Source organism: Humulus lupulus, chromosome 3, assembly GCF_963169125.1.
Source record: "Humulus lupulus chromosome 3, drHumLupu1.1, whole genome shotgun sequence".
NCBI classification, from domain to species: Eukaryota; Viridiplantae; Streptophyta; class Magnoliopsida; order Rosales; family Cannabaceae; genus Humulus; species Humulus lupulus.
In genome coordinates, this window is record NC_084795.1 from 238,065,121 (window position 1) to 238,080,859 (window position 15,739).

A 15,739-nucleotide genomic window follows, 5' to 3' on the forward strand; every position below is an offset into this window, starting at 1 on the left:
GTCACAACGGGGTCAAATACCCAGTTCGGGAGGAGCCTAGGGGTATTTTGGGTATATAATATGAGTTTGGGATTTATTAAGTATTGGGTAGTAATTTAGTAATGATTTGAGTATGCCGGGATTAACAGGGATTTTTAGGTGTACTCGAGGACTTAGCACGATATGTCAATTGACTAAATTACCCTTGGTGGTGTTTGAGGACATAGACTAACTTAGGGGGGCAATTCAGTCATTTTGGCAAAAAGGATATATACAATTTAGAAGTTGGGAAACTCTAGAACACTTAGACAAAACAGAGGAAAGGAAGGAAAGAACCAAATTACTCTTAACTCTCTCTTCCATTCGGTTCCCTCTCTCTCTCCATGGTGTTGAATTTTTGAAGGATCTTAGGCCAGAAATTCAATAGCTCAAAGGCTTAGATAGGATCAAGGGTAAGTTTTTAATTCAATTCATGGTTGAATTCTGCTGGGAAGTGTTGTGGTTGGGAGCTGACTTGTGTTTTGGTTTTGTGGGTTGTTGGGATGAAGTTTTGGCAAGGTTAAGCTTAAGAGTCTGGTAATTCAAGATTGGAACTGGATTTGAAAGCAGCTTAGGGTCGAATTCCCACTCAAGGTAAGAATTTCATTGATTTCTGAAGTGAATTTTCTGTTGTGGTTTAAGTTTTGTGGATTTTTAAACCACTAGGTGATTTTGAGCTTGGATGAGTGTTTGAGTTAGTTTTCTAGTGTTTATGTGTTGTGATGTTGTTCATTTGGATGTTTGGGTCGAATTGGGACTTGGGTGTACTTGGGTAATTGTAACGCCCCAACTCCAGGGACCGCTACAGTGCACATTGCAAACAGTGCTAAACTCGCTAATCGAGTCGTTTGGCCATAAACGTGTAACTAAGTGTGATTAGCGGTTTAGGGGTTAAAAACTTTGGTTAAGATATAACGTTTCACTAGAACGTTTACTGTATACATTGGGATCCCAAAAATATATTTTCAGAGTCTATTACAAAAGAATATTTACAACAGGCCGTTCTAAGCGGCAAAACAGGGTTTAACCCTAGTTCCTCTTTCAAACCTCGCCTAAGTATTGGTCGAGCAGCTGCATATGTACACGTCATCACCTAAGCTCTCCAACTCAAGGATGGTCCAGCTTCCTTTTGGCTTTACCTGCACCACAAAGAACCCGTGAGCCGAAGCCCAGCAAGAAAACTCATATGCTCATAAACAGTCATATCATGATACCAAATCATATCTGGCATGCCTAGCATTCATAGCTCTATTCAGCATGCAAATGAATTTCAACAGGTGCTGGGGTATCCAGGATAAGAAATCCTGGCCTTCTGATTGGAGGACTATCAAGTCAATCCTAATAAGATGAGTGTCGTAACACTAGAGGTTCCGATAAACCATGCTGAGTGACCAACAAGCAAGTCACTAGGGCCCTCAGTGCCCAAGCCATGCATATGATGATCAAAATGATCATACAGAGCTCATAGCGCTGATCAAATGAGTGAATATCACTTAAGGTTCTGGTAAACCATACTGAGTGACTGACAACCAAGTCACTAGGGGCCCAGTGCCCATAGCCGTGTAACGACACCGTTACCTAGGCTTTTCTGCAATGGCTCTTATCAAATGAGTGACTGACAAGCACGTCACTGGGGCCCGGTACCCATAGCCATGTGACCTAACAGTCACAGGGTTCGCTGGCCCTGGCTCTAAATGACTAGCCTTTGGCTAGATAAATGCTTGTTTATATTCATCGAACTTGAGGTCGGTCCTGCATTAATGCTCTTTGAGTCATTCAATGCAGAGGGTCGATTAGATCCAATCGACAAAGCTTGCACTACACACTAGGGTTGTCATGACTAGTGAGTTAGCACAATGTGACCAGTGCCCAGTACCACTGCCGAACCTGACTAATAAGTCACGGCTTCACAACTGATACTAACACCTTTGCCAATTCTGACTAATGAGTCAGCCCTGTGTGACCAGTGCCCAGTACCACTGCCGGACCTGACTAATAAGTCACAGCTTCACAGTTGATACTAACACCTTTGCCAATTCTGACTAATTAGTCAGAGCCATGCATGAGTAAGCAATGCTATCAATGTGTATCATATGCCAATTATCCAAGAATAGGGCATTCAGCATGCTTACTAAACAGTTGCTAGCATAATTATGATCATGCACAAACACAGAGACTCAAGCTCTGACCAATTTCATATTCATCATTCATGGCATGCCCTAATCACATGTTTCTCGTGCATCACATGCATCACACTTAATCATCCAGCATGCCTCAGCAATAACCATATGCAAATGGGCAAGATTGCCAAGCATTCATTATGCTATCTATGTTTACATTTAAACATTCAACATGCATCAATCATAACCATGCATGTCACACATGGGGTGCAGTTTTCTTACCTTTGGTCCAAGCACAGGTTACCAACAAATGAGCCACAAGCACGATCCTGATTCCAAGTCTCTAGTGTTAACCTAGTCACAACCAAAAATGGTGATCCAATGAGTTCAAGTTCTAAAACCAACCCTTGAACTAAAACTTAGCCTCCAAGACATCAATCCTCACTAATCCGGGTAGTAGGAATGATCCCGAGGCCTAAAACCATGTTTCCGGGGTCAAAACGAGCAAACGGGGTGAAAACAGGGCAAGAGCTGTGGTCCTAGTACCTTGGGCCGCGGCCCCCAGGGTTCTCTGAGGCTAGGGCCGCGGCGCTCAAGAACAGGGCTGCGGCCCAACTTTGGGGCAGCCATTTTTCCTTCGTTTTAACCTTTTAAAACCTCCCTAAAACATGTCTAAACATTCCCAAATCATTAAATCAAAGTTCCCAAACTCCCCAATGGTCCAAAACCACCAAAACCCAAGGTTCAAACCAACCAAAAACTCAACAATTAACAAAGTCCAATTCTAAGCTTAGAAACTTTAAAAACTTAAAACTTAAAACTTGAATTACCTCCAATTGAGTTGTTTCCAACTAAATCCTCCGGCTAATAAGCTTCTAATTCTCCTTAGGATTGCTATGCCTCGATCCTCGCTTGATTCCAAGTCCTAGAACTCAAGTTACCTTCGAAAATGCGACTGGGAGACGAAAAGGGAACTTTAGGGAGAGAGAACGTACAGAACGTTTCTTTTCTTTCTTAAAAGGTTACTTCAAGCTTAAGTAGCTTCCAATAAAACCTAATGCTCGGGGTCCCGAAAACACCCCCGGGGACATTATAGTCAAAACTTCCAGAATTTCCCCCTGGTCTTACTAACTCCCAATTTATCACCAAATATTAATTCACATTACCCAATAACCTGGTAATGCTCTAAATACCCCTTGACTTACTCCAAGTCAAGCTTAAACCCCGTTGTGACTTTCCCACTAGCTTACCTCCTAGGATCGTCTTGTGCTGGGTAACCCTGGCATAACCAAATAATAATAAAGCACCACGCCCATTTCACATATATGCCAAAAATGGCCAAAATATGAAAACCACCCAATTAATCACAAATGGGTTCACATGCATATTTAATACACCTAAACATGCATATTATCACTAAATAGCATAATAAATCAATTATGGCCCTCCCGGCCTCCTAATCAAGGTCCTACACCTTATTAGGAAATTTGGGGCATTACAGTAATGATTTAGGTAAGTTTTGGCTTTGGGAAAATAATGGGACAAACCTAGTTTTCTGCGTTCGCGTATGAGCGCCACGGCCCTGTTCTTCTGTGTCGCGGCGCTGAGACGAGTCTTAATAAGGAGCCCCTGCTGGGCATCACGGCCCTTGCAGGGTTGTGCCGTGGTGCTAGGCCATTTTCAGGATGTTGGATTTTGTGTTTTTAGGGCCTTGGCCCAAGGGGCTTGTGGGACGCTTTCGCCACCTTGTGTGGGGAAACGGGAGGTCCCGAGGGCATGGGATTGGTTCCGGGGTACAATTATGAATTGGTTAGTAACGAGAGCGTTACTTGTGTGTTGTGACTAGGTTTTCAACGAGGCTCGGGTTAGAGGACTGTACTCAGGATTTTGGTGCTCTAGAATCTCGGGACACAGGTAAGAAAACAGTTGTACCCGTAGAGCAGGGCATGGCCCTATAGTTTGTATTGCAGAGCACGACCCTATGTGATTGAATTCCAGGGCATTGCCCTATTATTTATGTTTTGTATTCGTTTAAGTATTTCTTGATTATATGTCGTGTGTTTCATACTTGTGAATGAACGGCAAAGGCCAGGAACAGTGAAGGCCGAGAATGACATAAAGCCAAGCACGGAAAGGGGCCGGGAACGGTGTTAAGCACGTTGTTGAACGAAAAAAAAAAGCAGCAACAAATTATTATTATTATTAGTATATAAATATTTCCTTTATAAATTAGTTAAAACCTGAAAGGACTATTTAGTTATTAAAATAATAATAATATATAAAAAAGGGATGAGTCAGTCAAAAGAGCAAAGAGCAAATAAAGGAGATATTTTCTCCACTTCCACCACTTTTACGTTGAGTGGGTTTTTATTAAAAATAAAAATAATAAAATAAAAGGCTCTATAAAAAAGTAGAGAACAGAACAGTTACTGGAATTTTTTTTTGGGTTTTGGGCAAAGAAAAATTGATACGCAAGAGTGAACCAGACAAATTGAGAAGAGAAAAAAAACACTGCATATTTTAAAGTCTTCCTTCAAGCTTTACAAAAGGTAATTGCAGATTCATAAAATGGATCTATATATTCTTCTTTTGAATATTTTTTTTTAATCTATAGTGATGAAGAGTCATTCTAATCCTCTCTGATTCACTAGACTTCAGAAAATAAGTAGATGTGATATATAATCAGAGGGGAAATGAAAAGACTAATATTTCTATGTTGCCAATTTCATTGTGGATTCTTATATTTCTCTTTGATTCATTAGACTTCAGAAAATAAGTCAACATGTGATACATAATCAAAGAGAATAATATGAAATTTTCATATTATTATGCTGCCCAATTTATTGTAAATCTTCATGGTTTTCCTTTGGTTCACTAGACTTCAGAAAATAAGTCAATATGTGGTACATAACCAAAGGAAAGAATAAGAAATTTAAAGAAATTGGCATGCTGCCGGAATTATCACTAAATGCGAGTTTTAATGTAAAAATAATAAGAACAAGATAGAAAACTTGGTTGAATAATTAAATACCTCTTAAAAGGAAAACACCCTGAGCCAAAAAGATGTAAAACTAACTCAGTCGATTGATCTATTCAACCAAATTCACTCTTTGATGAAACAAAAATTGCCGGCGTAAACCTCTCTGCCAAAGTCAGATGTAAAATTAATGACTACTTATATATGCATATATATATATATATATATCAACATTTATGAAGAAGAGGAAATCATGATTCATGTATATGCGTATGCCATAAAAAAAATGTTGAATCATGGTGATAAAGGAAACAAAACAAAGAAGTCTAACTCATTCGTGTCCAATCGCATGCCTCTGTTTCAAGAATATACATGTATTATATATATGTAACTCTCAAATATATATATATATGTATATAATATTCAATCATGGCATTAAATTATATGTGATATATGCATGTTCATGGTATTGCTCAAGTGAGTAGCAAAAGAAAGATGAGAGAATAGGTGGCTTACATTCAAGGTGTATGTAAAATTTGGAATCAAATCCCAAAGTCCCAAGAGAGTCCCACGCCTAGCTGATTGAGGAAAAAAAATGTGTACTGTAAAGAAGGGTCAAGAAGAAACCATAGTTATTAATTGACTTTCTTGTGAGTAAATAAAAAAGGGCATATGCATATTAACAGTAAGATGTACATCTCAATAAATATATAAATATATATGTATTGATGTAAAGAGAAAAGAATCTATTATAGTTACTTATTCAATAGTGACATGCGAATATATGCATATGTGCATAAAAGAGAGTCTATTGGGACCAAGTCCAACGTGGTGCATATACAACTTAAAATATATATATATATGTATATTATTGGTTTTGTGATCAGCCGTATATACAATTTTAAGCAAAAGTATATATATGTATCATTGATCAGCTGTGTATACATTCTTAAGCAAAAGTATATATATATATATGTAAAATCAGTTTTGTGATCAGCCGAAATTAGATAAGCCAAACTCAAAACATATAAATATATATATACACGCATATTAGATTAAGTGGAGAAAGAGACTCTATATATGTATATATGATACCTAAAAAAGATGTGTATTCTACCTATACAATATATACATAAAAGGGAAATTGAGGATAAAAAATTTTGTGTGTATGCTCTGTCAAAGAATTTCAATTTATCATATGACTCTTACTTTATCTTTACAAAGTTATTAAATAGACTCAGAGATATAACTAATAATCAAATAATATATAAAAAAAAAACAAAATATCTTAAATTTGAAACCAAATTCAAATTCGAATTTTAAGATATTTATATTATTTGAAAAATTCAAAACATAAATACAGTCAGATTTTATCTCAAAATTTTAAATTCAAATTTTTAAATAATGATATTACCTGATATAAAATTTTAGATTATTCCCCACAAATTTTGGAATAATCAATTCAAAAGTTTGGTCAAATAATCTCTTTATATATAAAATAAATTATTGATAAAAAATATATATATAAATAGATTTCAAAACATTAAATTGTCATCAAAATGACAAAATTCTAAAACCATGAGAAATGGTATAAAATTCCAAATGAGCTCATCAAAATCAATTCAAATGATGAAATATCATTCCAAAATTTCAAAGAGGTCATTAACCTCACAAAATCTCAAAAATAGTAATTTTACCTCAAAATTAAAAGTGCACTAAAATTCAAAGCCATAATAAATGGTACCCAAAAAAGAGGTCATTCACCTCTTAACTTTCAAAGCATCACAAAGATGTCCCGGAACTACGTTAGACTTGATTCCTAAAAGGGGATACGTAGGCAACTTAGTTGCCAAGACTAATTGCAGTCGCCAATACCGCAAAATTGTATAAAAACACAAATCTCAAAATTCCATAAAAGGTCATCCACCTAGGAATTTTTCCAAATTTTCAAATGGCAAAGAATTCCTGAAAATGGTCATATACCGGAATTCTTATATTCAAATTCTAAAATATCTCAATCTGAACTACAAGTGGCTTGATCCTTCACAAAGAAGGTATGTAGGCAACTCAGTTAGCCAAAAGTACTGAGTTCAGCTGCAATTCCAAATTCATCACAGTTCTCCCTAAATTATTTCAAATTATTTAATATCATCGTAATTGGAATCAAAGGGTATTTCCTTTAAATAAAAGGATTGTAATTAAGAGGTTATTATTATAATCTCGGATGGGTCGAACTTAAATAAATAAAATCTTATGCTATAAATTTGGCATAGGTGAAATTGTGTTTCGCATTTATTTTTTTTATTTTCTAAATATGATTTTTTTTGCTTAACATAATTTTTGGCACGCCAAGTGGGACCCATTCTCCTTTTCATCTCCAACTATGATGACTATTCTTGAACTTTAAAATTTTGGTGCTAATTTTGTTTACCCTTTTTAGGAAAAAATGGCACCACAAGTGATAGTTTACTTCCACAAGTTACCAACGACCTCTTCTAACCAAGGAGAGAAAAAGAATTGCTTCCTGGCGGCATTCTCTATTGATTGGGTACCCATTTCATGTAGTGTGTCCAAACCTGTAGAGGATGTGAAGAAAGCTACACCAGCTAGAAAGGCTGGAAAAGGAAAAGTTGTTAAAGATGTCTCTAAGACTCAGCAAGCCTTGAGAGGTAAAGCTGCGAAAGGCTTTAAAAAAAGGCAAACTCGATCAATGAAAAGGTCAATTTCAAAGGCTGTTAAGGCGGAAGGGAAGCCAACAACGAATGGTTGTCCCATAACTACCCAGAGGGGATGGGGCCAGCAATGTATCATGATTGGTTCTATCCCAATTTTCTTGCCCACTGTTGCTTCAGTGATGGTTATTTCCGCAAAGGAAATTGAAGCAACACCGGCGTCTCAAACTCTGAGAGGCAGGAAGGCAATGAGAGGTAGGAAGGGGACAGCAACATCACCCTCACCAAATCCTCTTGAAACACGGGAATTGATAAGTATATGCCGATCAAGCCTACGATCGTAATACCTGTCAACCGCCAAAGCCAACAAGGGGCATCTGTTGAGAACAATGAACACCCTTTATTACGTTTCAAATTAAATGATTTTTATTACATTTTAGCCACACTTTTAACTTAAAACCTCGATTAGTGAGTTAATTGCACATTTTAAACTCACTTAGTAACGGCTCTAAGGCAGTAGAGCGTTACAACTTGGTATCAGAGCGAGTCAAGGTTTATGGTTCCTGGAGATCGACCGAACATGTACGCTCGCTACCAGTGACAAGCTCGACTCAAGGTTGGTTGGTAATGACTGAATTATATGCTTGATTACATGCTCAAGTGCCTTGTTTGCTTGATTATTTTATATAGAGCATGATGAATGTGTTAACATATGCATGATGATAGGGCATGGCCCCATTGAGTGTTGTATGTTATTTGTGTATTGTGGATTGTTGTTTATGGTTGGTTGACGTGAATTGGGAGGTGGTTTTGGATGTTGTTATCTTGCCTGATAAGCAGCATCATTGGGGGCAGGAATATTGTTGAAATGCCTCGACGATTAGTTAGACTCCACTGCAGTCGGGCCGAGGATGACAACCAGGGTCAGGACCCTCCACCTGTCCCACAGAATTGGCAACAGTTGTTTGCCAAGATGGAAGCTAAACTTCATCAAACAGAGGAAGAGCTTCGACAATTGAGGCAACAAGCCCCTCCTCAGGCGATTGGGTTGCATATTCCTCAGGTTGTGGCATCAGTGCTAGTGCAGCCTATTATGGAGAATAGGTGGGAACCTTTGTATGAGAGGTTCAAGAAGCAGCATCCTCCCACATTCGAGGGTGGACCAGACCCACTGTGGGTAGAGCAATGGATGAACATGATTTCTTCCATTCTGGACTTCATGAGGGTGGAAGGGAACGAGAGGGTAGCTTGTGCCAGCTACATGTTTAGAGAGGATGTCCGCATCTAGTGGGATATGGTAACTCAGAGAAGGAACGTTGTAGTTATGACCTGGGAAGAGTTCAGAAACATTTTCAGCGAGAAGTATTACAGTATCGCAGTCCGAGCTGCAAAGGTTGATGAGTTTACCAACCTAACTCAGAACCGGATGACAGTTACTGAGTATGCCTTGAGATTTGACTGGTTGGCGAAGTTTGCGCCGGATTTTGTGCCAACTGATGCGGCACGAAGGGATAGGTTTGTGTGGGGATTGAATGTTATGATCGCCCGTGATGTTAAGATAACCTTGGATCCGGGGACTACTACGTATGCACAAGTAGTGGACAAGGCCCTTACAGCTGAGGGGGCCGAGGATCAGATATCGAGAAAGGGCGCTGCTAGGCGCGATGCTAGGAGGATGGTGCCTCCTTTCACCGGATCTAGTCAAGGTAGTGGCCCTTGTGAGCAGAAGAGAAAGGCCCTAGATTATTTCGTTCCTCCTAGCTCGGATAGGAGGGCACGGGGTGCTTTCAGCGGCCGTCAGGGCGGGGGTGATAATTGGAGGAGTTTCCCAGTGTGTCCTCGGTGTAGACGACGACATCATGGGGAGTGCAGGATCAGGGCCTGCTTTATTTGTGGGAGTGTCAACCATTTGAAGAAGGACTGCCCACAAGCCCAAGAAAGAGGAGCCAAAGCAGAGCGACAGTCTCGCTCCTGCCAGAGTATTCACCTTAACCCAGACTAAGGCTGGGGCTAGCCCCTCAGTCGTGACATGTCAGATTTCTAGTGCTGGTTCTTCTTTTACTGCATTGATTGATTCGGGGGCTACTCATTCATTTGTGTCTGCTAGAGTGATAGATCAGTTGTGTAGACCTAGTGATTTGTATGCTGGGGGATTTCAGACTTTGTTGTCGACGGGAGAACTAGTAGTCTCTAGGAGATGGGTTAGAGCATTGCCAGTAAAGATAGACAACAGAGAGTTGTCTGTTGATCTGATTGAGTTAGCGATGGATGACTTCAATATGATCTTAGGAATGGATTGGCTATTGAAGTACAGGGCGACGATTGACTGCAAGCGCAAGATGGTGACTTTTGAACCAGAAGGGGAGCTACCCTTTGTATTTGTGGGGATAGTGAGTGGACCGCAAGTACCTATGATTTCAGTACTGAAGGCTAGAGACCTGATGCAGGAGGGTTGCATAGGATTCCTAGCAAATATTGTGAATACCTCTAGAGATGTGGCAGTTGGGCCGAGTGAAACTAGATTGGTATGTGAGTTTCCAGATTTGTTTCCCGCAGACTTGCCAGGATTGCCACCACAGCGGGAGATTGAGTTTGTTATAGAGTTAGCGCCGGGGGCGGAGCCAGTATCTAGGACACCTTATAGAATGGCTCCGGCAGAGTTGAAGGAACTGAAGATTCAGTTACAGGAGTTACTGGATTTGGGGTTCATCAGACCGAGTTTCTCTCCATGGGGTGCTCCAGTGTTGTTCGTCAAGAAGAAGGATGGATCTTTAAGGATGTGTATTGATTACAAGGAGCTGAACAAGTTGACCATTAAGAACAAGTACCCATTACCTAGGATCGATGACTTGTTTGACCAGTTACAGGGGAAGACAGTGTTCTCTAAGATTGATCTCCGGTCAGGTTACCACCAATTAAGGATTAAAGAGGATGACATACCAAAGACCGCTTTCCGCACGAGATATGAGCACTATGAGTTCCTGGTTATGTCCTTTGGATTAACCAACGCCCCAGAAACTTTCATGGATTTGATGAATAGGGTCTTCAAGGACTATTTTGACAAGTTTGTGATTGTGTTTATTGATGACATACTGGTGTACTCCCAGTCAGAGACAGAGCACGAGCAGCATTTGCGCTTGGTATTACAACGGTTCAGGGAGAATAGGCTATATGCTAAGTTTAGCAAGTGCGAGTTTTGGCTACCGCAAGTCACATTTCTGGGCCATATTGTCAGTAAGGAGGGGATTCTAGTTGACCTAAGAAAGATTGAGGCAATGAGAGATTGGCCTAGGCCGAGCAGTGTACCAGAAGTTAGGAGCTTCTTGGGATTGGCAGGGTATTATCGACGGTTCGTTGAGGGGTTCTCTAGGATAGCCACACCATTGACTGAGTTGACACGAAAGAAGACTAAGTATGTGTGGATAGACATGTGCGAGAATAGTTTCAAGGAATTGAAGCGGCGACTGATCATTGCTCCAGTATTGAGTTTGCCATCAGACAATGAAAAGTTTGTGGTTTATTGTGATGCTTCCAGACAAAGTTTGGGATGTGTATTGATGCAAGTCGGTAAGGTGATAGCCTACGCATCGAGACAACTGAAGGAGTATGAACAGAGGTATCCCATGCATGATCTAGAATTGGCAGCGGTGGTATTTGCACTTAAGGTTTGGAGACATTATTTATATGGCAAGAAGTGTGAAATATACATTGACCATAAGAGTTTGAAGTACTTCTTTACTCAGAGGGATCTGAATATGCGCCAGAGACGGTGGCTGGAACTGGTAAAGGATTATGATTGTGATATCCTATACCATTCTGGGAAGGCCCAGGATAGTTGTTCAGTTCAAGACAGATATCAAACAAGTTAGCTGAAGAGATGACCAGAGCAGGTATAGAGTTGGTGGTTGGTCAGTTAGCCAACATCACTCTTAAGTCTACACTCCTTGAAAGGATCAAGGAGGCATAGGGGGAGGAGCCCCAGTTGAGAGGCACAAAGAGAATGTCTTAGCCAGAGCGGCTAAGGAATTCTTTATTTCAGAGATGGGACTATTGAAGTACAAAGGCTGGATTTGTGTTCCTATAGATCCTGGTATTCAGCAAGAGATCTTGGATGAATCACATACCACTCCTTATTCATTACACCCAGGTACAACAAAGATGTACCAAGATTTGAGGACCTTGTACTGGTGGTCGGGAATGAAGAGGGGAGTGGTGGATTATGTGGCCAAGTGTTTAACTTGTTAGCAGGTAAAGGCTGAGCATCAGAGGCCAGCAGGGTTATTGCAGCCTCTATGGATTCCGAAGTGGAAATTGGAGGATATCACCATGGACTTCGTTGTTGGATTGCTGAAGACCGTGGGACAACATGATTCTATGTGGGTGATTGTGGATATGTATACTAAGTCCGCCCACTTTTTTCCTGTGAGGACAACTTATACAGTTGAGTAGTATGCTGAGTTGTATGTGAAGGAAATTGTACGACTTCATGGAGCTCCGAGGTTGATAGTATTCGACAGGGACCCCACCTTCACTTCCAAGTTTTGGGAGAGTCTGCAGAATGATATGGGCACACAGTTGTAGTTTAGTACCTCTTATCATCCTCAGACAGTTCCTCAGATAGTTGGACAGTTTGAGAGGACGATTCAGATACTGGAAGATATGCTACGAGCCTGTGTGCTGGATTTTGGAGGATCTTGGAGTAAATATCTCCCTTTGATTGAGTTTTCGTACAATAACAGTTATCAGACGACAATCGGAGTGGCTCCGTATGAGATGTTGTATGGGAGGTAGTGTAGATCACCTATCCATTGGGATGAGACAGGTGAGAGAAAATATCTGGGTCCTGAGATTGTTCAGAGGACCAATGAGGCAATTGAAAAGATTAGGTCTCGAATGCTCGCCTCCCAAAGTCGTCAGAAGAGTTACTCAGACTTGAGACGCAGGAGCGTAGAGTTTCAAGTTGGTGACTATGTGCTTCTCAGAGTTTCTCCCTTGAGAGGGGTGAGACGGTTTGGTGTTCGGGGCAAGCTGAGCCCTAGGTTTGTTGGCCTCTTTGAGATTCTAGAACGGGTTGAGGAGGTAGCTTACAGATTGGCGATGCCTCCAGCTCTATCAAGGGCTCATGATGTATTTCATGTGTCCATGCTCTGGAAGTATGTATCAGATTCTATGCATGTACTGAGTTATGAGAACTTGGAGCTGGATCAGGATTTATCTTATTAGGAAAAGCCAGTTCAGATTCTTGACCAGAAGGATAAAGTCTTGCAGAGCAAGACCATCGCCTTGGTAAAAGTGTTGTGGAGAAACAACAAGGTAGAGGAGGCGATGTGGGAACTTGAGTCAGATATGCGGGAGCGGTATCCCGAGTTATTCAGGTAATTTCAAGGATGAAATTTTTGTAAGGAGGGTATAGTTGTAGTGTCCCAAATTTTCTAATAGGGCTTATGGCCTTGATTAGCGTGCCTGGAGGGCAATAATTGATTTATTATGTTAATATGTGATTTTGATGAGTATGTGATTAGAAATGCATGTTTAGGTGAATTAAACATGCATGTGGGCCCAATTTAGTTGTTAGGGGCATATTTGTAATTTTAGTTGTAGAGGGCATAAATGCAATATTTGTGTATATTGGGATTGACACCACCTGTGAGCAGTGATATATTTGTGATGCACAATCCGAGACAGTCCTAGGGAGCAGTTTCCCTAGAAAGTCACAATGGGGTCAAATACCCGTCTCGGGAGGAGTCTGGGGGTATTTTGGGTATATAATATGAGTTTGGGATTTATTAAGTATCAGGTAGTAATTTAGTAATGATTTGAGTATGTCAGGATTAACAGGGATTTTTAGGTGTACTCGAGGACTTAGCGGGATATGTCAAATGACTAAATTACCCTTGGTGGTGTTTGAGGACATAGACTAACTTAGGGGGGCAATTCAGTCATTTTGGCAAAAAGGATTTATACAATTTAGAAGTTGGGAAACTCTAGAACACTTAGACAAAACAGAGGAAAGGAAGGAAAGAACCAAATTACTCTTAACTCTCTCTTCCATTCGGCTCCCTCTTTCTCTCCATGGTGTTGAATTTTTGAAGGATCTTAGGCCAGAAATTCAATAGCTCAAAGGCTTAGATAGGATCAAGGGTAAGTTTTTAATTCAATTCATGGTTGAATTTTGCTGGGAAGTGTTGTGGTTGGGAGCTGACTTGTGTTTTGGTTTTGTGGGTTGTTGGGATGAAGTTTTGGCAAGGTTAAGCTTAAGAGTCTGGTAATTCAAGCTTGGAACTGGATTTGAAAGCTGCTCAAGGTCGAATTCCTACTCAAGGTAAGAATTTCATTGATTTCTGAAGTGAATTTTCTGTTGTGGTTTAAGTTTTGTGGAGTTTTAAACCACTAGGTGATTTTGAGCTTGGATGAGTGTTTGAGTTAGTTTTCTAGTGTTTATGTGTTGTGATGTTGTTCATTTGGATGTTTGGGTCGAATTGGGACTTAGGTGTACTTTGGTAATGATTTAGGTAAGTTTTGGCTCAGGGAAAATAGTGGGAAAAACCTAGTTTTCTGGGTTCGCGTATGAGCATCGCGGCTCTGTTCTTCTGTGCCGCGGCGCTGAGACGAGTCTAAATAAGGAGCCCCTGCTGGGTGCCGCGGCCCTTGCAGGGTTGTGCCGCAGCACTAGGCCATTTTCAAGATGTTGGATTTTGTGTTTTTAGGGCGTTGGCCCAGGGGGCTCGAGGGATTCTTTCACCACCTTGTGTGGGGGAACAGGAGGTCTCGAGAGCATGGGATTGGTTCCGTGGTACAATTATGAATTGGTTAGTAACGAGAGCATTACTTGTGTGTTGTGACTAGCTTTTCAGCGAGGCTCTAGACTGTACTCGGGATTTCGGTGCTCAAGAAGCTCGGGACACAGGTAAGAAAACAGTTGTACCCGTAGAGCAGGGCGTGGCCCTATAGTTTGTATTGCAGGGCACGGCCCTATGTGATTGAATTGCAGGGCGTTTCCCTATTATTTATATTTTGTATTTGTTTAAGTATTTCTTGATTATATGATGTGTGTTGCATACTTGTGAATGAACGGCAAAGGCTGGGAATGGCGAAGGCCGAGAACGGCAGAAAGCCAGGTACGGCAAGGGGTCGGGAACAACGTTAAGCACGTGGAGTGAAAGTCCGAGTACGGCAAGGGCCGGGAGCGGCGTTGAGCACGCGGAGTGCAAGCCGCCAAGGTGAGACCCTTCTCAGATGCTAGAGTCATCCTCACGGTGTAAACCGCGAACCCAGGGCCTGATAAAGTGCCTAGGACGGCATGGCTGCTATATGTTTAGCCCGTTGGCGGCTTTGTTATCTGTTGATTGACAGATATGCATATGTGGAATATTTGTGTTGAGTTTTCTTGCTGGGCCTCGGCTCACGGGTGCTCTATGGTGCAGGTAAGGGCAAGGGAAAGGTCGACCAACCATGAATACGGAGAGCATGAAGCGACGTGTACATGTTCGGCCTACCTGGCTGCCACAGGCAAGGTTATTTTGGGAAAATGCAATGTATAGACCTGAATTTGTCGCTCAGTCGACCTTAAATGTATTTTGAGATGTAAATTATTTTTTAAACAATATTTTTGGGACCCTAAATGTATACCTCTTTATAATTTCAATGAATGACTACATTTTCAAATTAAATGATTTTTATTACACTTTAGCCACACTTTTAACTTAAAACCTCAATTAGCGAATTAATTGCATATTTTAAACTCACTTAGTAATGGCTCTAAGGCAATAGGGCGTTACATTAAGTTTCCTAATTTATTTATGGTAACTTGTCTATACTAAGAAGGCCTTTTATAGGATTATTATCTGAATATTTTTCTTGATTCTAATCTATTTAAAAAGATGAAACTGAGTGAGTCTTGATGTCCAAGGAAGGAAATTTCGAAATGAACCTGGCTGGGATTTAAGACCAGG